General features: G+C 36.8%; 1 protein-coding gene across 1 annotated transcript in view; it reads right to left on the bottom strand.

The window, feature by feature from the left end:
• Positions 1-22,168, bottom strand: part of FAT1 (FAT atypical cadherin 1) — a 107,871-nt gene that overhangs the window by 67,075 nt on the left and 18,628 nt on the right. The window lies entirely within an intron of this gene.

The following is a 22,168-nucleotide window of genomic DNA, read 5'->3' as shown; positions in this document are numbered from 1 at the left end:
AATGGAGTAATACGAGTAGTGTGTTCCTAGGTTGATAAAATGAACTAACACATATAATGATTAGAATATAGCACTTGGCACGTAATATTGGTTATAAAAATATTTGTCGTTATTAGTATCTGGTGCCAGGCACTGTGTGGGGGCACTTTACAACTATTATCTTATTTAAGTCTCAAAACAACCCAAAGACATGAAAGGGCAAATATGCTCTCTTGTGTCCTGAAATCCGTCAGTTTCTTTTAATCACCTTAAGCAAATGGCAAGACAACCAGGATGCTAAAAATATAAATTCTCCTACCACATTATAAGCTCCACAGGACAGAGACCACATCCTTCTAAATGCCAGTTCACCCAACACATTACCCAAAGCCCAATAATTATTTATTAAATGAACAAAAATGAATGGATATATTAACTGGAGTTGATACAGAAAAGTCCTCAAATGGGATCCAAACTAGGGCACATTTCTCATTAAGTCAACTAGTAAGAGATGGAATTATAAAATTACAAAGAAAGTTAGAATGTCTGTAACGTTTTGGCCCAGGCACTGAAATCGCGTGAAGTCTTACTTAATCTCAAGATTAACCTATTCTCAGGATGATTAACAGTGGAAATATCCATTTCTCTTGGGCAAATCCCACCTTTTTATTCAATGTTGTAAACTTGTCCTTTGGCTTTCTCAAAATACATCACTGGATTTTTTTCTTGTGCAATAATCCTCCTGAATTAACGCTATTTTTAGGGTTCAACATGATCCAGGTTGAACTTTGGAAATCCTACAACTTTAGAATCACTGAAGTTTCCCATTTAACGCAAAATACTATGGGAAAAATAACAAATATCAATCTAATCTGTGCTCAAAAATGAAACAGTATTTATCTCAACTAAATATATACATCTGTATTTCTTATTTCTTGATCATTATGTGAATTTAAATATTTGCTTATTTGAGGTTAATATCAAAAACAAGCCTCATTTATTTTGAATGTTAGATAATTATATCTAACACTCCCCAAAAGGTTTACAACTTACAAACAGCAAACCTAAATATTAAAATGTGAAATAGATTATCATAAAATGAATGTGTATTGCTATTCAGAAGCATTATAACTACTGCTTCACTATTTCTTAGCAAACCCTCAAAATGGATCTCCTCCTAGAAATATGGAACAAAGCCTCAGAACTCTTAAATAAAAAAGGAGCTAGCTGGTCTCTCTATGCAGCAGACAACTCAAACACATTTTCCTTTTTCTCTGGTCCGAACATAAGTCTATGCATACTCAATCTGTTCACCAAATTAGTAAAATTATATTTGTTTTTAGCCTGAAAGAAGAGTGCCCTTAGTAACCAAGTGAAAATAATCTTTTCCAGTTTTTCTTTGTCTCACTCCCATCAACCGATACAAAGGACGCCAGGGAATAGTTCTGAGAGGATTACATATTAATAAATGAATGTACATATGCTTCTCTTGTTTCTGTCACGTCATTAAAATATAACATAATTCATTTGGTAGGTGAAGTATTATTAGAAAATTTAAAGACAGGTACATGGTACTTGTATTCACCTCTTCTGAGTTCTAATCCTCCGACAGTTCATGCTGCTATCCACTTTAAAAAACTGTGTGCCTCTCAATGTCATTTGTAGGCATTTAATAACAATAATTAGGAAAAATTCTGTCAGCCTTTATGATACGTCAGGCACTATAACTGTCTTACACGCATTATTTTATTCATTCCTTATATCCAACCTGCCCATATATGTGGTGTTATTATCCCCATTTCATGAATGAAAAACTCAGATTAAGAGTGATGAGGAACTTTCCCAGGGTCATAGTAAATGGCAGAGCCGGAGCTCAAACACTAGGAATCTCTGATTCAGTGCCACCAAAATTCCATCTGTCTTACTGTTAGTATGACGAAAGTTCAGTCAACAAAATTTAACATGAAGACTCTGAAAAGACAAGTCAAACCTCATACTTTGTCCATTTTTTTGCATGTCAGTATTCAGAAGGAGTTTATTACATGAACATTCACATACAATAGCTTTGTTTAGTGTCAGGATGGAAGGAAAGAAAGAGGTAGAAAATGCAAATGCCTAATGAGAATGAAATCACAGACAGAAACAGTTATTTATTTTCCATCAAGTTCCACTTGGCGTCTGGTCTGTGTCCTGACTGTAGTGGACAATTATGGGATGGATGCTTCTGCTGGGAAGAGCCCCTCTCCGCCAATCAACCTAGCAACTGAGGGGGCAGCCACACCTTTCTGTGCATGACCTCTGAGCCACAGTCAGGAGGGAAAGTTTCCGAGTCCCAGGTAATCTCCAGATATTACTAACAGTTCAAAGTGAGACTCCAAAGTAGCTCTACTCAAATATGGAAGAAACTAGAATTGTATTAATTAGTAATTAAATATGCATAAGTGATGTTCATATTTCCTGAATTCTTAAGCTGTATATTTTTATATATATTTCATATAGTGATTGCTAAGATGTTCATGTTTTGATGTACTTTAATTATTACATTCTTATAAAAAGAAAGAACAAAATTACTACAGCTTATAGATAACTAAGAAATAAAGTGAATTTTTAACTGCCAAAGGGAAAGGAGGACATACTGAATAACTTCTTCTAACCAAAATGCTCAAATAGTAATACAAGTAAATTTACTGTATTTATATATAATCATTTAATAATACAAGGACTTACTGTATGTCAAGGACTTCACTAGGTGCTTTACATGCATTAAATCATTTAAAGAACACAGGAATCACACGATTTTCATCGTGGCTTCACAAATGAGGAGACCGAAGCTTAGATAAAGTAAGCAAACGGACCGAGCCTTAGAGTGATGAAGAGCACAGCCATGGTCAGTCAACAGTTAAGTGGTGGCATCGAGATTTGAATCAGACAGTCTGACTCCAGAACTCAGGAGCTTCACCATCAGGCTACACTGTCATCATTAGCCACAGAATCATCGTCACACACTCCACAGCAGCAAAGATGCTGGAGACCAAGGAGCGGAGTGGGGGGCTGCCATGATGAGAGGCTACAAGCAGTTTTCCACTACTGAGATAAGGGTCTTCCCCACACTTAAAGGACAATAAAGAAGAGAAGATTCCAGGGCTCTGCTTCACAGTGGTTCAGGGGCTAGTGCCTAAGCACTACTTTAACTGCGGATTCTAATTCTAAGAACTATTCTAAAAGCATAAAGTAGGTGGGAAAAGACCACACTTATGCAAAGGGATTTTGTGTTCTGCCTTTTAATCTGTCTGCTCAGTCACAAGATACATCCCTGCGAGACCCCCAGGCAGAAACTTTTTTTTTTTTTTTTTTTTTTGCGATACACGGGCCTCTCACTGTTGTGGCCTCTCCCGTTGCGGAGCACAGGCTCCGGACGCGCAGGCTCAGCGGCCATGGCTCACGGGCCCAGCCGCTCCGTGGCATGTGGGATCCTCCCGGACCGGGGCACGAACCCGCGTCCCCTGCATCAGCAGGCGGACTCTCAACCACTGCGCCACCAGGGAAGCCCTCTGCTCCTATTTTTTATTTCCTCTTTCACTTTCTGGGAGAGCAACAACAGCATGCAAGCAACTAATCCGTAAGCCCAGGCTGTGAGGGAGAAACAAGTGATAGCCCAGGGCTGCCACAGCTCCCCCCAGCCAGACGAAAAAAGTCTCAATCAATGCTGTACGAGAAAAAGGCAGTGAGACGGCTAAAGCAGAAATGACACCTCTCTTGTCAAGAGGTTATAGCGCACAAGCAGCAGACAAGGTAAGGATGCTGCTATGTGATTCTACACTGTACGTTTTGAACACAAAAGACAAGTTTAGACAAACCTGTTATATATGCACCACCCAGCAATGTTATAAGAGATCACTTCTTGGCTTTAATGAAACATGACGGAAGTGAAAAATGCCTAGCTTTCCAATCTCAGGAATACAATGAAGACATTTTCAGGAAAAGTTGTTAATAGAGCTGAAAAATTTGAAAAAAGCTAGAAATGTGGAGCTATTAAATAAAAATATTTATCATTCCAAACATACTCTCTAGGATTTCAAAACTACCACCAGATGTCACTATGGAAACTGATTTTAAATGTGCATACAGTGGAAAAACTGGACTGAAAGAAAAAAATAATGCAATGTAATTGTTAAAAGAGCTTGACCAATGTGGCTGAAAATACAGCTCACAGCAAAATTTCTTTCTAGAAGGATTCATTACTGTCCATATATTTAATTAAACAGGTACTGATGGTGTCTTCCTATACACCCTGATTATTCAAAGGTTGTAGGATACAGTATTAGTTGCTCAAGTAGACGGTCCAAAAGTAAATAAAGGTTTCCAAGAATAACTAATTTCTACTACCTATCCCTGCTCGCTAATGGCGTGTTAACTTGAACACCGGCCTTGGACAGGAACAGCCAGCAGCAGTCCCTCCAACTGCCACTGGTGGGGCAAGATGCTTTCAACAGAGTAACCTTTACGGCAGAAATAGTTATATGTAGCCACTATACTGCCAAAAATAATTTAACTGACTCAAATTTCCATGGTCACAGAACACCTTTCTTCCTGGAATTTTCCTGTTTTCTTTGTTTAACAGGTCTTGGCCCCCTATCAAGTCCTGGTACCAAAGCTTTCAACAAAACCTTGCTCTTTCAGATTCTTCAGCTACTCCAACTCAAAATACTTACAATCAGCAACAATCTGGCAACATAAATTTGCAAACCCTACCCTCCCTTCTGATATACCATGTCACATACACTTTTTACTTTTCTGGAACCAAGCTTAAGGCAGCAACTGTATGAATAGCTTCTTAGTCAATCATAAGAAAAACTTAAATTTAAAATATAATTTTTGATATTTTCTCTGAAGGCAACAGGGACTGACTGTTCTTTTCTCCATTTCCATAGTCTCATTATAAACAGAAGAACCCTTTTGGAACTAAGTGTTTTCCCAAATATAAAAACAACACTCGCTTAAAAAGAAAAGAGAGATCTTCTATACAACAGAGATACAATATCTATGTTTCTGCAATTAATCTGTAAATGGTTACTCAATTTTTTTCTGCTAATTATGGAAAAATCAGAAGTCCCATAATTGTCATATTAAATAGTAATCTGCTACAAGACATTCTTCCTTAAAATTAAGTTTAAAAAGTAAACTATAAGCTCCCTCCTAAAAACTAAACCCTTTAAGGGCATGGATGTGTTGTCTGTTTGGTTCAGGGCCTGGTAAATGGGTGCTTATTAAGCATGTGTTAAAAAACAAAGTGAGTACGAGAAACAGTCCCAGCTAAGAGGAGCCTAAGGAAACATGAAAACTAAAGGTTACGTGGGATCCTGGGTGGGATCCTGGACCAGGAAAAGCACATTAGGTAAAAACCAAAGAAACTGAGTAAACTATGGGCTTTAGTTAACAAGAACGTATCAATATTGGTTCATTAATTATAACAAATAGACAATAAGAGGGGAAACTGGGTGTGGGGCAGGGGACTATATGGGAACTCTGTAGTATGTTCTCAGTTTTTCTGTAAATCTACCTAATTGTTTTCAAAGGATGACCATCAGAGTTCATAATATATGATTTGTTTCCTTCTTTTTATTCTTTCTTTTTTTTTTTTTTTTTTGCGGTACGCAGCCCTCTCACTGCTGTGGCCTCTCCCGTTGCGGAGCACAGGCTCCGGACGCGCAGGCTCAGCGGCCACGGCTCAAGGGCCCAGCCGCTCCGCGGCATGTGGGATCTTCCCGGACCGGGGCACGAACCGGAGTCCCCTGCATCGGCAGGCGGACTCTCAACCACTACGCCACCAGGGAAGCCCGATTTGTTTCCTTCTTTAAGTGATAAAACTTTTTTGTGTTTCTTTTTATCTCACTTTCATTAAATACAAGATTTAGACTGATAATGCTGTTAATATAATACCTTGAGAGATCCTAGTGTGCCCATAAAAAAACTTTGTATGTTGGGCTAAAGATTTAAACAGCAATCCAACTATATATCTGTTTACAGATATACATATAAATGTGAGAAAGATTTTTTATTACTTTGTTTTGCCTTGATAACATTAATGTGCAAAGTGATAAAATGAGTTTCTTGATATAAAACGTTAGATTTCTGAAATTTAAACACTCTTTAAAATGACTGCACCAATTTGACATGCAATAGTATCTAATAAATCAAAACCCTTGAGTTCTTTTAGAAACATAAGTACAGTAGATCATAATGTAAATATATAATATATATATTTAATGTTCCTGCCTGCTTCTGCATTAGTTGGCAAAACTGTATAGTTACTGCTGACTAAAATACAGGAACAAATGAGATAAGAGTCTGTTAACTTGAAGGCACTTCAGATACTAAAATGGCTATACAGTTCACTTAGGGAATGACACAAAAAATGCTTTCAGTAGTCAAATAAAAATTTTACACTTCCTTTCACTTCAAGTATACAAGATATTATCATTTATTTTACTGGTGTTGGTAATCATAAAACATAAGGAAAATATACAGAGAGTCATGTTTAATGGTTTATTTTGCAGAGAAAAATTCTCTGCAAAAAAATATTCTAATACTTTTAAAGAGAATGATACATACATAATTAAATTTTTAAATGCTTGAGACCACACAAATAAGGTTAAAAATCCCATGTTTTTGATAATTTTTAAAAAGGTCAAAATAAAATAAGTCAACTAAGAAGCATCCCCCATGGGCCAAGCAAACCACCAGGCGGCACACTAGCACACTGCACAGTTCAACACGTACCTCTCTGCCCTCTCACGACTAAACACAGAGTAAGTCATGTTGTAAAACTATCCCTCCAGGTTAAAGACATGGCACTGATGTTACCATCATCCTTTCTTTCAAAAGCAACAACTTGCCATGAGTGTTATTCTGTGAGAAGCCATTTGTGATTGGGAACACGGCAAACTCAAGTGAAATGGTAATGATGATGGTGACAATATTATAAAACAACAGATACATATATAGAGCTCATGATACACCAGCTGCTATTTTAAATATGTCTCAAATCTTTTAATCTTTACAGAAACCCTAAGAAATGGGTGATATGATTCATCCCTATTTCAGATGAGGAAACAATGGCAAAAACCTGCCCAAAGTCACACAGCTAGTTCATTACTGGTGGAACTGGGATTCAATCCCAAAGAGACTGGCTCCAGACAGTCATGCTGTAACACTTCTGAGTCTCCTGGCTGTGTCCTCTGATTGGAGAGAAGCATGAGAGCACCTGAACACAGCCTGCAGTTTCCAGAGAAAGTCCTGGCTTCAAAAGAATGTAAAAATGGAGTGACCAGATGGGAAAAATTGGTTTTGTTGTTTTCCCAACATTTGAGGATCTGGGTAAAGGATCTGATGATGCAAAAACCTTGCTGTTCTGTGCCATTAAAACATTAAGCACATTCCACAGCATCAGGATAAAAGGGGGACTTGGTTAATTTATAATGGTACATACGACACAGCTTTAAAAAATGATATGTTTATTAATTACAAGGAACAATGTCAACAATATACAAATTGAGCAAAAATATAAATCTTTATAAAAACTGTACAGAGTACAGCTGTGGTTTTCTTTAGTTCTGTTTCAAATTAAAAAGCACACAAACACACAATTACATGCCTGGGGGGGGAAAGAAAGGTCTAGAATAAACAAAGGGATGGAGGAACAATAAAGAAAATCAACCAACCTAGTGAACTAAAATATTTTTAACTGTATATTTCTATAGCCATGAATTTTAAGTCATATTTAAAATGCATACAGTAAAAAGCCAAATGAAATTTAAGTACCAATAGTCTTTTAAAAGTTTTGCTAGTATAACCTTCTTGCCTCATTTTCCCTTTATATCTTAGATACACTTTCATCTGTTTCACTTAATCTGAGTCAATGGATAACAATGGATAGTCTGACAGCTTCAACAATTTAATATTCAAAATTATTTATATATGAAACTACTTATAGTGCCAGACCAAAGTACACCTTTATGAAATAAATTACAATGAGAGTTTAAAAAAAAAGAATAAAGAAACTACCTACAAAGTTTTAGGTCTAGGAAATTCTATAATTATATTGTATAGAGTTAGGTCATAAGTTAATAATTAAAGGGAAAGCTTCTTATGTAGTAACTGTCAATCTGTTTTTTCATTATTTAGATTGTCTATTTAAATCACTTTAATTAAAATGTGTATCTATCAACTCTTTCTATTAAAATTGTTGCAATGACTTTAAAATCAACTGAGGAAGCTTTTTGACTTGCAAACTTACTAAAACATATTAATTAAGTTCATAATCAGATTTTAAGCATCATGTTTCAAGTCCAGGGATTTCTTTAGCTTTGCGAAGAGTCATTCCCACGTCAAGCTCTGCTAAACCATGTTTTTATGCTTTGTGAAGAACGATTCCAAGTTCAGATTTCTAGGTCAGAATCATTAATACTGTTAATGAGGGCTTTCATGGATAAGCTCTCTTAAAAAGGATCATCCCTGGGTATCAAAAGTATCATCTGAACACATATTAACTGGATAAAACTAGGTACACCAGACAGCCTGTGGAGGCATTAAAATCCAAAGGATACATTTCACATACCAATGGCAATGCTTCTAGCAGTTTGTTTCATATTTTAAAAGCTATTCAAATTCAATGTAGATCACTTTTCCCACCTTATATTTACTGGATGCAACTCAGCATATGCTTTATATATGCCATTTTTTTGAATCCTCACAATTATTCTGTAAGCTCTATGGTCTCTCCTCAATTTCCATATGCGGATGTAGAGGTTTAGAGTTGAAAAGTCACTGGTCTAAGGTCATTTATTCATCATTGTCATAGGAACAGATTAATCAATGAATTAACTAATAAATTCCCTTACCACTTAGCCATCTAAGCACTTACATTTACTAACCTGTGTAAGCCTCAAAAGTTAAGTATGTTGCCTTAAGTTACCCAACTAGTTGCAGAGAAGCAAGAATCCAAACCTGGCTGACTAGTCCACAGGCAAAACTCATAACCACCAGGGTGTTCTCTTCTGCTTTTCCTGTTTTTATGGGGTGGCAGAGTTGTGATTCAACAGACACATCTAACTCAAGCCCTGGCTCTTTCCTTATAAGCCTGGGTAGGCGATCTTCATAAATCTATCACTATTGATGGGGAAAAAAAAAAATCAACACATCAACAAAAGTTTACCAGCACTTGCCCATGGTGGGAGGAATGACATAAACTCAAGTATAAACCCAATTAAATGTGGGCCAAACAGATCTCTATATAAAGTTCAAGAATCCCATGTGACTAAGTTTAGGATAAAAAAAAGGAAAAAAGGATATAAAAAAGAAGCCACACTGTTCTATATTCAGGAAGCTAGTATATTTATCCTATTATCTTGTTATGTAAAAATGCAGACTAAGTTTATATTAAATGAAGTATAACAGTTATAAGGCATTATAGAATACTAAATATCACTGTGAGAATATCATAACCGAGTTGTGAATGTGCTTCCCGTTACTAACTTTAAAATACTGAGTGGTAGATCCAGAGTTCTAAGTCTCAAAAATCAGTTGTAAAAGTTTTGTGTCAGATAAAAACTGATGTTTTAAGGAAAACCCCCCTTTGGAAAAGAAATCTTGGTAACTTTAATCTAGTCTCCAATACTTAAATAAAGATAATAAATACAGATTTAAAAAAACTGTACCCTACAGTATCTGCTTCATCAAAAAGGATTTAATGTTGTTTACAGTGGCCTGGATCTTGCTAGAAATTAATCTGAAACCTGGTATTATTGATTTATACTTTCTTTCATTCGCTCAACAAACACATGGTTCCCACTATTTGCCAGGCCTGGTATGAAGTGCTAAAGAAACCAAGAAAAGTAAAACAACATATTACAGGAAAGACAGTTAAATAAAATAGTAATTTATTCCCTCGAACTGCTTTTTGAGAAGGTCAACATAGTATTTTAATGACTAGTTACGTGAATACTTATTTTCCATTATTTTATCTCTTGCACAAAAGTCAAAGAAATCCTTTTATAGGTTATGAGTCCCTGACTGAATTTTAGGATGCAACATGTAATTATGCGATTTTTAAAAATATTATAACATTAATTCTATTTTGTGAGAAAAGATAGAGGGAAGATGTGTATATACACTAAAAATGGTGGATTATAGGGATAAGTGAATTTTTTCTTCTTTGTGTTCACATTTTCTAATTTTTCTACAAGAAGTACATATGTGTTGCATAAAAATATTTCTTTAAAACCACATGTATAAAGGATTAATCCGAAGTATATCAACAGAACTTGAGAAATTTCAGAAATGTAAAAACAACCTTTAAAAGTTGAGTGCCTTCTAGGTTTCCATAAGCCGAGTAACAACTGCCTGAAACACTTGTATTGCAAAGTGTGTTCCAGCACAGAGAAGACAAGGCACTATTCAACGATTCAAATGTCAGTTGAAACAAACTATGCCTCAAGCCAAACTCCTTAAAGCACTCCCTTGCTAAAGAAGGAATGGAATGAGATTCCTCTGCTACAGTCAAGTATTACACTGGTCACTGTATAAACACAGCTCTTTCCGAAAGAGACGGTTGTCTCCAGAGTCCTAGAAGGCACCAGGCTGGGAAAAGAGCAAGTTTTCCTTTTTCTAAGGTCTGTTCAAGCTTCTGTAAAACAGATTCTAAACATAGAAAAGTGCAACTATTTATTTTTCTTAAAACCTAAGACCCACATGCAATTCAGCTATGCAGAAGGTTTGTTTTACATGAACTGAACACCAGTTGAAGCAAATAAAAATCCCTGTATAAATTCCCCCCTTTCCTTCTACTCCCAAGCAGCATTTTTCTTTACTTTTGATCAAATGAATGAAGCAAACCTGTTTCTCTATTAAATTCTATTTTAACCATAAAGCAGTTTTTAACTTTAAAAAATTCATATTAGTTTACAAATTGGTATAATTTAGAGGCAATATTCAGCTACTTTTGTTTTGTTTTTGTTTTCTTTTTTTTGCGGTACGCGGGCCTCTCACTGTTGTGGCCCCTCCCGCCGCGGAGCACAGGCTCCAGACGTGCAGGCCCAGCGGCCATGGCTCACGGGCCCAGCCGCTCCGCGGCATGTGGGATCCTCCCGGACCGGGGCACGAACCCGTGTCCCCTGCATGGACAGGCGGGCTCTCAACCACTGCGCCACCAGGGAAGCCCTCAGCTACTTTTAATATCCAATATTCTGCCAAAGCCCAGTCTCTAAAAGAACTCAGTAACTCAGGTGAAGCTAACCTAGTTGTGACCTGACTCACTGACACTCATAACTTAGGATAAACTTTGGGTAAACCATGTTTTATGCTAACAAATACTTCAAATTAAATCAAACACCTATAAATAGTGATCTAAATGCATTGCAAGACTTAATTAAACCTTACTAAAATCTTTATTAGGACAAAACATCAACTTGTAAATACATATAATCCCCTAGCTTCACCTGTTTTCTAAATTCAGATTTTTTTTTTTTTAATGAAGAAAGGTATGAGGGACAGACTTGAATGTACCAGAAGATTCCTAATTTGATATATTTTTAAAAATCACAAAGACAGGGCACACCTGTCTTTACTAGTGGTTTCTAAAACTGGAGGGGGACAACCAAGACTCAACAAATCTAGAATATGCAGTATACGCTCACAAAGGGAACAACTGTGACCAAGATCTCTCAGTGGTAACTGTGAGGCATAGAGGAATTATATAATCTGCACTATGCTAAGCAAACAGGAAGCAAACGTCATGAGGTACTCCGAACACAGAGTGAACGTTAATTCATCATCTTAGAGATGGTGGAGACATAATTCTTACTTGAGACAATAAGAGGCTATGTAAGAGTAGATTGGTGGGTCTCAAATAGCTGTCATGTGTCTACATTTAAAAAACTAAAGCAGAGAACTAAATTTGAGAAAAATTAACTGTACAGAATAAATAACCACAGTAGTTCTTATATTAGCCTTATTCTTAATTCCCTCTGAGGTCAAAGTTGTTCTTTAAAAAAGTAATAAACACTTCATTAAAAAGTGAAATATTTTCTTCTCTAATTCTCCTAACCATTAATAAGATGAAGTGATAACAGAAGACATAGACTATGAAAATAAATACAGAGACATCATGAAGCCATAGATATTAGAAAAGTGTATATAATCAAAATTAATCATTAGAAGAAATATATTCAAAAGTGCGTAACAGTTAATTACAGCATACCAGTTGTAATTAACTAGTAAAAGTTACTGAAATGTCTGAGATGATATAAAAATATAAATAAATAAAAATAAAACCTTCTTAATTAAAGGTATAACTGACCGAAAGTACAAAACACTAAAAATGTATCTTCCTTAATAGTTAAGTAAATGGCAATTTAATAAAACGGAAGTACTTCACATTTCGTTTTGGAAATTATCTGTACTTTCCAAAATACTTTTTTTTCATAAAGCTAAATACAAAGGAAAAAAAAAAAGCATGAGACTTAAACATTACTGGCATTTCTAAAGAAGCTCAAATATTTCTAGCTCATGACAGGCTATTAGATAGATAAGGTCAAAGGAAAGAGGCCAGATGTTCTCTTATCAACTCTTACTGTTGTTTTAAAAATGATTTTTAAGAAACGATTCAATCCTAAACTCCTGGATAGATCTGCCTCTTCATCCAACCATTTATGAAAGAGATGGTGAAGCAATCATATTTTTTCTAGTTATTTTACTTTTTGGTTGGTTTGCTGTAACAGGCTATTTGTTAAAATCTGAAAAAAAGTCATCTAAATGATCATTTTATAATCTGGTAACTTCTCAACCGTAACTTAAAGATCCAGTAAGCTAATCCATTTACTGCTAAATCTACCCATTAATGGAAATAATACATACATATTTCCCAAATGATCTCAGTACCAAATCAGGAAAACAAAACAATTATGTTTGTAAATTTAGTCTCAATTTAACCAAATATTGAACGAATTTTAAAGATGTTCACTTTACTAGCATATTTTGAAATAATGCTGGCATAGCCATGGCTTTAATTATTGTCTTTAAAAGAGAAATCTAACCAAACAGACTAACCTAATCTGTTCAAAAGAAATTTGCAAGGGGTCAGAAGTAATAAGAGGAAAAGACTGAGATACCTTTAGCAGAACTGATATTTTCTAATAGGGAAAACTAACTAATTCAAAAATTCAAAGAAGAGAATACATAAAATCTGAAATACATGAAATCTGAAAATGACTGGACTTGTATTTGTGATTACTGATACCACCATAAAACACTTAACATGCTTCTATAATGCACTGTCATTTCTGCAATGTTTCTCTCCTTATCCACCACTTCCCCCACCCCCGCCCCTCAACCCCCAGCCCTCTGGAAGAAGACATAATGGGGATCCACTCTCCCAAATACCTTTACCAAGACACAGGGAGGCAGCTGACCTCCTCCGTAAACAGCATTTTATGAGGTTCCAAACTCAACAGAAGTAAAGCATGAGACTTAGTTATTTTAAATGACGAAACCAAAGAAATAGATAAAATTAAGAATTAAGAGTGATAAAAATCATCTAGTCCAGCCTCTAACTTTACAGATGAGGAAACCAAGGTCTAGACAGTAAAGACTTGTCATTAGGCCGCAGAGCTGGAGTCAAAGCCATAAAAGGAACCCCACCCATCCCCTGAAACCCCAACCTACCTTCAAGTGCAGTACCTGGAAGGAAAGTGAAGAGGCTGCCTTAAACCAAATTCCAGTAGGAGTGAAATATGGTTTCTGATTTGTGGGAGAGATGACTGATACCAGGAACAGCAAGAGTCGGTGATACAACCTCAGAGTTAACCACTTGCCATAAATTGTAAGAAAGCTTAAAAAGTATTCCTGGCCCTACCTTACCTTGCTCTTCATGACTTTGATTTGGCCTTTGGGAATCACACATCCCAATCACTGATGAAGAATATTACTCATTTCAGAATTACAGAGGGAAACAGGATTTCCAGACAACGTAGGTTCTATTCTCCAAATCTGTCACTTTTAAGTACTAGTCTTCAAGCAATAGAATCCATCATTCTTACAGTGTTTTTGTTAACTGTCCCAACTCTGCATTTTAATAAATGTGTAACTTCTGGTGATTTATTATTGTCAATGCCTCAGTTTCCTTACGTACAAAATGGGGAGGACAGATGTGTCATAAGGATTAAGTGATTAGTATTAAAAATAAAGGTAATTACTACTACTAAGTCTATTTTGATGCTTGAGAAGCTAAAGCAAAGCCAAGATCTAGAAAGAGTCTTAAAGAGGTATGACACCTTAATCCTTAACCTTGTACTTTACAGGGATGTTACTACTACTCCAAAGAGAAAACCAGCTCACGGAAACCACATTATGATGAAGTAGTGTTTGAAGCAGAATTATTAGAATCACTTAAAGACCAGGTGACTGACTAAACTAGCCTGAGTGCTCTGAATGGAATGCTGCGGAGCAAAAGAAACGTAGACACTTTCCACTGTAGCCACACTTTCCATAGAGGCACATAAATAAGCTGTTTTGACTAACAGTATAAAAAATATGTTAAATGTGAACAGCATGCATCCAGACTGCTGAAGTGGTCACTGAGGTCTGTTATAAACTCTTGCCCCAAACCCCAACAAAGTACAGAGCTATAAAGTCTCATTTCAAATATGACATGATAATCAAAACTAGGAAAAAATCAAATTAGAAATCTCTGGAGCAAAGACAGAAAACATTATGTCCATCTCTGCCCCAGATATTACCTCCTTCTCCATTTATGTGCATCAAATTTTGATCAAGTTTCATCAAATTTCCAAAAGTCATTACAGATTTACAAGTTTAAAGCTAACCAAGTTCAATCGAAGTCATTCTTAGAATATACCATGATTACTAAAAAAATTTAAAGATGAAACTGTATACCTGTATTACAGTTAATCCCTTTGTCTCCAAAGGTACAAAATTATCAGTATCATATGGAAATAAGGAACATTAGAGATTTCCTTATCTTAGACCTGGGTACAGGAAAATGAAGCATATACCTCCCAAGATCCTTTTCAAAATATCATTAATTTACCTTCTAAACTGCTAAAAATTGTAACTATCTCTAATTGAAGACTTTTTATGATGTACAAGTATGAAGAAAAACTTTTTTGAAATAAAAAACTTGCTTCTCGGAGAAAACAACTTACTTTTAATGATTTTTTAAAAGCAGTTAAAACAGCAACCTTATTTCAAGGGTTTACATCTAAAAGAAAGTCTATTACCAAAGAGGAAAATTGGGGTGGCAAACCATCAAAACAGAAAGAAGCATTTTCCTTCTTTTTCTCCTTGTCACCAGTGATGACCCGCTATCACAGGGGTCCCCAAGCAGCCGGGCATAAAGCTTGGACTGGGATAAAAATTCACAGTGGGACTTTTGGGAGAGCAGGGCAGTCAGCAGCACGGAAAAAGGCGCACCTGCACGCAACTGGGAGGGCAGGCAAGCTAGACCTCTCCTTGGGTAAGACAGGGCTACACCCTTCCCTGGGTCTGACCTGCACCCCTACCAGTCACTTCTGGTCACCGACCACAAGCCTCCAGGTGACCTGGCCCCTGCTCTCTGCCCCCTTCATCGCAGACGTCCAGCCGCAAAGCCTGTTTGTATTTCGGGGCTGCTATTCCCTGTGACCAAAAGCTGCCTTCAAATGGCTGGCTCTCCTTTCCTGTCATTCAAGTCCCCGCTCACATCTTCTCCTCAGAAGTCCTCCCCTGCCCACTCCATCTAAAGAAGACCATCTACACCCTGCAGAAGACCACCGACGCACTGCACTGCTTATTTTCTCTACAGCACTGCTAAGCAGAAAGTATGTTTATCTTCTTCTCGACTTATCAACCGTCTTCTCTCTTCAGAAAGAGAGCTCCAGGAAGACCACAGTGCTGTGTATCTCATACAATGCAGAATCCAGAGCACCAGGAATGGGTTCTGGTAGGTAGGGGGCTGTCAATAAATAGTAATTGGCGAATCAAAGAAGGAAGGAAGGAAGAAACTCTCCATGGAGGCCTTTTTTCATCTTCTGAGTCCTGCCTCAGAGAAATTCTCCCAGAGATTCATCTTCGAAGGACACGGATGATTTCTCCAAAGTCCTCATCCTTCAGGGACCCACGCAGGATTTGAGAGCGCTGAAGTGCTTTCTACCTCCTTCCCCCTCCCCACAATTTCTCCCCAGAAATTTTCATTTCTCCACAACCTCCTCGAAGGGTTCTTTCTAGGATGGTCCAAGCAACTGGTTCTTCTCCTTAAGGTCAAAGATCCATCGAGGATCAGCAGGGCTTACTGTTCGATTTTCGTTCCCTTTACTCATCTCTTGGACTTATCCTTTTAGGGATCAGAGATCCCTCTGAAAATATGAAAATGGTTCAATTCCCACAGGGACTTCCAAAACCTTCACAGAAAATTAAAAAAATAACATCACAAGATATTGCATATAAAATTTAATAAAACTGAGTTTTCCAGTTGTTTTCAAGGGTTACAGCACAGTAAGGTTACTACTTCATTAACTCCACTGAGCCAACACATATTATATACTTATGTGACTTATGCAACTAACTGAATATGCAAATTAACAGTTTACATGGAACTTTAATAGATGCTTACCTACTTAAGAAAATAAGCTAGAATTTCTAACGTTTACCATATTTAAGAATGTATTAATCTGTAAGAAATTCTTTATTCCACAGGAGCCTCATCTACCCACTTAATTAGGTCATTATGAATTATGTGTATCTGGCGATAATAAACTTTTCAAAGACTTTTAAGATTACACATTTTTTTAAAAAGCTAGACTGAGCCTTCCTTGCAGATGTTCTATATCCGGTCCCAGACTGAGGACCCACTGCACAGCGCAGTTAGTGCTTCTGTGCTTGACACCATGAAATGAGTGCTTTAGGAAGGCCAGGCCTGCGGCTGTGAGAGGGAGAAAAAGTGCTTTTGTAAATCTCCTGTTGGCTCCCATACAGGACTCAGGAGCTACTTCGAACTGTGCTTCCCACCTAGAAGAATGTGCCTGCCCTCCACACCAGAACATTCTGAGGCACAGAAAGTGGAACTGATGCTTGGCCCACTTTCAACAGAATGAAATCACTGAGAAACTTCTGTAGGAAACTTTAAATAATTACCAAGCATTTTCCAAAGCAATCAACATTCTTTCACAAGTGAATGACCATATGTTAATCATTAACTTGGGTGGGGGAGGGGTAACTGGGAAAAAAAATCACGGGTCCCTTCACCCCACTAGTATTAATGGCAGCAGAGTGAAACACTTTCAGACAAATAATGTGTACACAGTAATAAAGCTAAACAAAAACTTAACAAATTAAAAAGGGTAACCTTTGGATAGAGTACCATATTTAATAAAAGAGGCGTGGTTTTCATTTACTATTCTGAGTTCGGTTTTGACTAAACTGAAAACGTCAATCTCTTAGTATTTTGGCAACTTCTTTTATGTCCAAAGTCAAGTCATGAATTTCAGGAATTCAGCAGGCAAGCCCCATTTGTGCGTGAAACACTGTATCTAAGAGGATGAAAGTCAACCAGTGCCCTAATCCCTTGGGCAAGAAAGGTAAGTATAGAGCAGGAGTCTCAAAGCCAGAAATGATGGAGAAATCACCAAGAAGCACATTCCTGTCTTATCTGGCTTGACTCTGATTCACCTCACCTTACTTTCATCACAGGAAGGGCAGTCCAAGGGCATTACTCTCAGATCAAACACAGCAATCCAAACAGGCAGAGGCAGACACATGAACTCTTCTCACAGGGAAAGGAAGAACAAGCCTGACATTTCATGAATGAATAGGCTGTAATGAAGCATTTCATTCTGTGTCCTTAAATAAATTTCAAAAAGCTGCTAGAATATGGGACTGCAAGAGAGAGCGTTATCCGCTGCAAGAGAGGGAATTAACCGCGAAGCCAAACATCCGTATTTTTTAGTAAGAACACGAGATACATGAAGGCCTACAATTTCCTATTTCAAAGGAAAAATCTTCATTCAAAGATTTTCTTAAAATCACAGCAGATTTTGCAACCAGCAAAGAGAGGCCTGGGATTGCTTTAGTGCCTTCAGCTATTCCTTAGGTAAGGATTACGCAGTCAACATTTTTTTTTCATTCCGGTTAACTTTTCATTTGAACACAACTCAGGGGTTCCTTTCTTTAACTTTTTGAGGCATTTAGCTAGCAACTTTCAAGCCAGTAACGTTAGCCTGTATAAGGCTTTCTATACACCAGATTCTGCGATTGTAACAGAAATCTGCTTTTCATAAAGCCAACACACATTTGGTTACTTAAAAAGCAGTGAAGACTTCTTTGTTAACTTTTACCACAGACTATTTTATTTCCTTTAAATTAGGTAAGAAGCATTATTCTCTCTAATAAAAAAAAGAAAACACTGGCAGACCCTGAATTCTCTGGTCCATTTGGTAGGTTTCTTGGTAACTTATCCAAGTTGAGCTTCTGTATTTGTAAATAAGAGTCCATTTCGAAGCACCCAGATTGTGGGAATCTGCTCTAAGGAAATCTACTTCCCCTAGTGAAACAGCCAAATTTTAATGTTAAAAAAAGCTACTATTCTAAATTCTTTGACTCTCTGACTCACTTATGACAATCCCTGAAGCTAGAATTCAAATGTGTACGGGAAGTAAGCGTTGGGAAATAAAGTCCCGAAAAGCTGTAATCAACCAACTATTCCATTAAAACAGACAACTACTGTCTGGTTTAGAAAAATAATGGAATTTTTACTTCCAGATGATTAAAGATGCATCCATTCAGTACTGTCGCCTTTAGAATGAGTCCCCCACGGTGCATATGGCAGAAAGTTTGTGTACCTTAATTATTTGTGAATTTTCTTCTCCACCTGAATTCTAAAGAAGCCATGTAGAGATTTTCTTTCTTGCATGCCTCCTCCCATCTTTATCATTTTATTGGTAAATTAGACTTTAAAATGCACTTTTTCAGTTAATGCAATTATAAGTATGCAATAGGAAGCTAACAAAAAATAAAATATTTGTGGATTTCCAAATGAGTGTTCTTTTTTCCAAGGGCTCAATAAAATCACCTCAGCACATTTAAATCAATATTAATCTCTTAACATCTGGGTCTAATCTGTTTAAATGCAGCACGGCACTCTGTCTCAATTACAAATCTAATTTTAATATTTAATTCCTAGACCTACTGCCTAAGTCATTATCTTAAAACTTTGGTTTTTTTAAAAAAACTGTTCTTCACGCAATTCTCTTTGAATAGAAACCTATGTCTTTTATCAGCTTCACAGTCTCTCCCAGGTACTTAATTTGAGTTCATAGCTGTGAAGGAATTGCTTATTGCCTGATAACAGATCTTGGATAATCTGTTCTCAAACCATCCCATGAATAAGATAATTTGTTTTAATTCAATCACTATGCTCCTCAGTATATATAAACTATGGATGTGGGACTATGGATGTGGAATAGTGAATTAACTTACAAGGACCACTTAGGGAAGGAAGAGAGAAGAATCTGTATTCTTGGTTTTAACAGTAATATCACACTTTATTTGAAAAGCCTCACAGCAGCTAACCTTAGAAATTCATATTAAACATATGCTTTTTATAGAGTAAACAGTATTTAACCAAGTGAAATAAAAAGTAAACTCCCATTTTAGAGTTATTTTTTTTCCACAGGACCTTTAGCACATAAGAGCTATCATACATAAAAAAAAAAAAAAAAAAACAAAGAAGCATTAAGCTGCCATTGGGGACAAAGATTTAAAAAGCTAAATTAAATCAAAGAGTACAGTCTCAAAAAGTTGGTTTACAAAAACTAGAATTTTCAAACACATAACCAGAAGTACAGCCACAAAATTAACAATCACCATTTCAATTATGATAGTTCCCTGACTGAAGTTTTTTCACTAACAATATTGGTACCTTTTTGGGTTTTGTTTTTAAATCCAGATAGCGGCAGCAAGAATGCAGAGAGATGAACTTTCTTAAACTGCTGATGAGGCTTTTATTTACTGGTAAAAATGCGGCAATTTGTTTTGTAGCAAAAAACTTTAAAAATTTTTATTTCCTCTGACCTTTGAATAAATAAATTCCTGGAATTTATGCTAGGGCAACAGAGAAACAGTACATGTACAAGGAAATAATTTAAGTGTTCAAAAACTAGCTATTGTTATACATATTACAATTAATCTCTGTGATGGCATACTATACTACCAAGAATCATGTTCTCTAAGAATATTTTAAAAATCACAACAGGTCCTGGATGTGTATATTGAAAGGAAGTCAACAAAGCAATATGCAGTGTTAAGTTTACTTTTTAAAAAATCCAGCACTTGGAGCTGTATGGGTGTGTGTGTGTACACAAGTTAGGAAAAAATTTCAGTGGTGCTCTAGGCAGTAGAACTTTAAGAAGTTTGTGTTTTTTTTTCTTCTTCTTCATAATAGTCTATATTTTCCCAGAGCTCTACAATGGTTATATACTGTTTTTTTAAATTGGAAAATAAAGTTCATTTTACAAATACAAGTGGTTCCCTGCCAACTTTGCCCAAATGCTATGGAGAGTCAACTCTTCAAAGAATCAATATTATGTAATCATTTTCAAACTCCCCTTTCAAGACCTTAAAAGGGGACTTCTAAGGCTAACAGAAGCCCCAAGCAGGAAATAAATTTGCAACTGAACAGATGCGCTCCCAGAGATGGGTGAGATGCACCTTCAATGGCTTTGGCAACAATTTCCTTTTATTATTCCTTCGCTTCCAAGTGCTTTTCAATCCAAGAAGCCTGAAAAAGTTAATAGGTCCTTAATAAGGACTCTGCTCCCTGAACTGATTCCTGTTCATAAGGTAATCTGGGACCCCATGTGGCCCTTTCACACCGGCTTTAGCAAATTCCCTGCAGTGAGGTGGCCCCAGGGCAACTCTGTTTTCCGAAGACCAGGCTGTGACCTAATCAATAGGGCTCAGAGCAAGACAATCCCTACATTCTACAGTCCTGAAGGGGGGGCGGGAGGAGAGTTCAAGCTTTATTGAGGAATGCTATTTACCTGTCACCGTGATGGTTCACCCGGCAGGGGTTAAAAAAAAAATCTCCAGCTGCTTTAGCAGACTCCCGGCCAGCAGCCAGCACAAAATAAACATATTTACTTAAGCTTCATTCACAAGTTTTGATGTAAAACTGTTAAAGCCCCAAAGCAGGTACATCTGTGAGATACCAGGGCAGCAGTGGCAGCTTGCATGGTATAGCAGGTTTTAACCGCCTGTCCATTCAAATGCCATGAAGAGTGTCATTACTAGAACATGACAGGACAAAAATCATCCCAGTGTGCACATCCCAAAATTGACACAGAAAAATCCCAAAATATGAAAATATGAACTTTTTAACTCTGAAAAGAATGAAAACTGAAGCAACACAAGAGCAAGTTTTCAGAAGGACTACTTTTTATCATTGCTCTTAATCCCAAAGAGAAGTATGAAAAATATAGGTTTGGGGTTACAACGGTTAACAATTTCCCAAGCCCATAGGAACTTGTCTGTTAATTACTACACATTTTCCTTCATTTGGAAATGGAAGACCTGGTCTAATCACATCTTTCGGAAAATCACTAGGTAAAAACTGTCTTAAGACATCATATACATTTACATAAAGAAGATTTAGCCCTCGAAGGTCAAATCAAATTAGAATTATGCTACCAACCCCAAATACGTACCCAAAAGGCAACGTGAATGGGACTAGTTTAATAAGAGATGTTTATCCTGAAAAAAAAAAAGACACTTGATTCACTCAGAATTTTACAAAAGCTATCACTAGACAATTTTTAATTGAAAACAAAGCTCTAATTTGAAATTAACTGTTAGGTTGCTTTCCTACATCCACTAACACAAAGCAAGAGACAGCCCAGGTCAAATGACTGCAAAATGAGTCTCCATCCAGCTCTGACACTAGCTTAACATCACAAGAATTGCTTCACTGTAATATTTTTACACACCAGGATCTAAGCCAGCAGCACCTTTGACAAAGAAATTTTCTGCAACAGCAGCATAGTGAGTTTTTAACATGCTCACTGAATACCATCCCAGGAAGGTATCTGCTCCTAACAATATTAAACTCGTCACGCTGAACTACTTAAGTCTTCCCACCACCCCTTCC

This window comes from Hyperoodon ampullatus, assembly GCF_949752795.1.
Source record: "Hyperoodon ampullatus genome assembly, chromosome: 20".
NCBI lineage: Eukaryota > Metazoa > Chordata > Mammalia > Artiodactyla > Ziphiidae > Hyperoodon > Hyperoodon ampullatus.
This window is presented reverse-complemented; position numbering and strand designations above follow the sequence as displayed.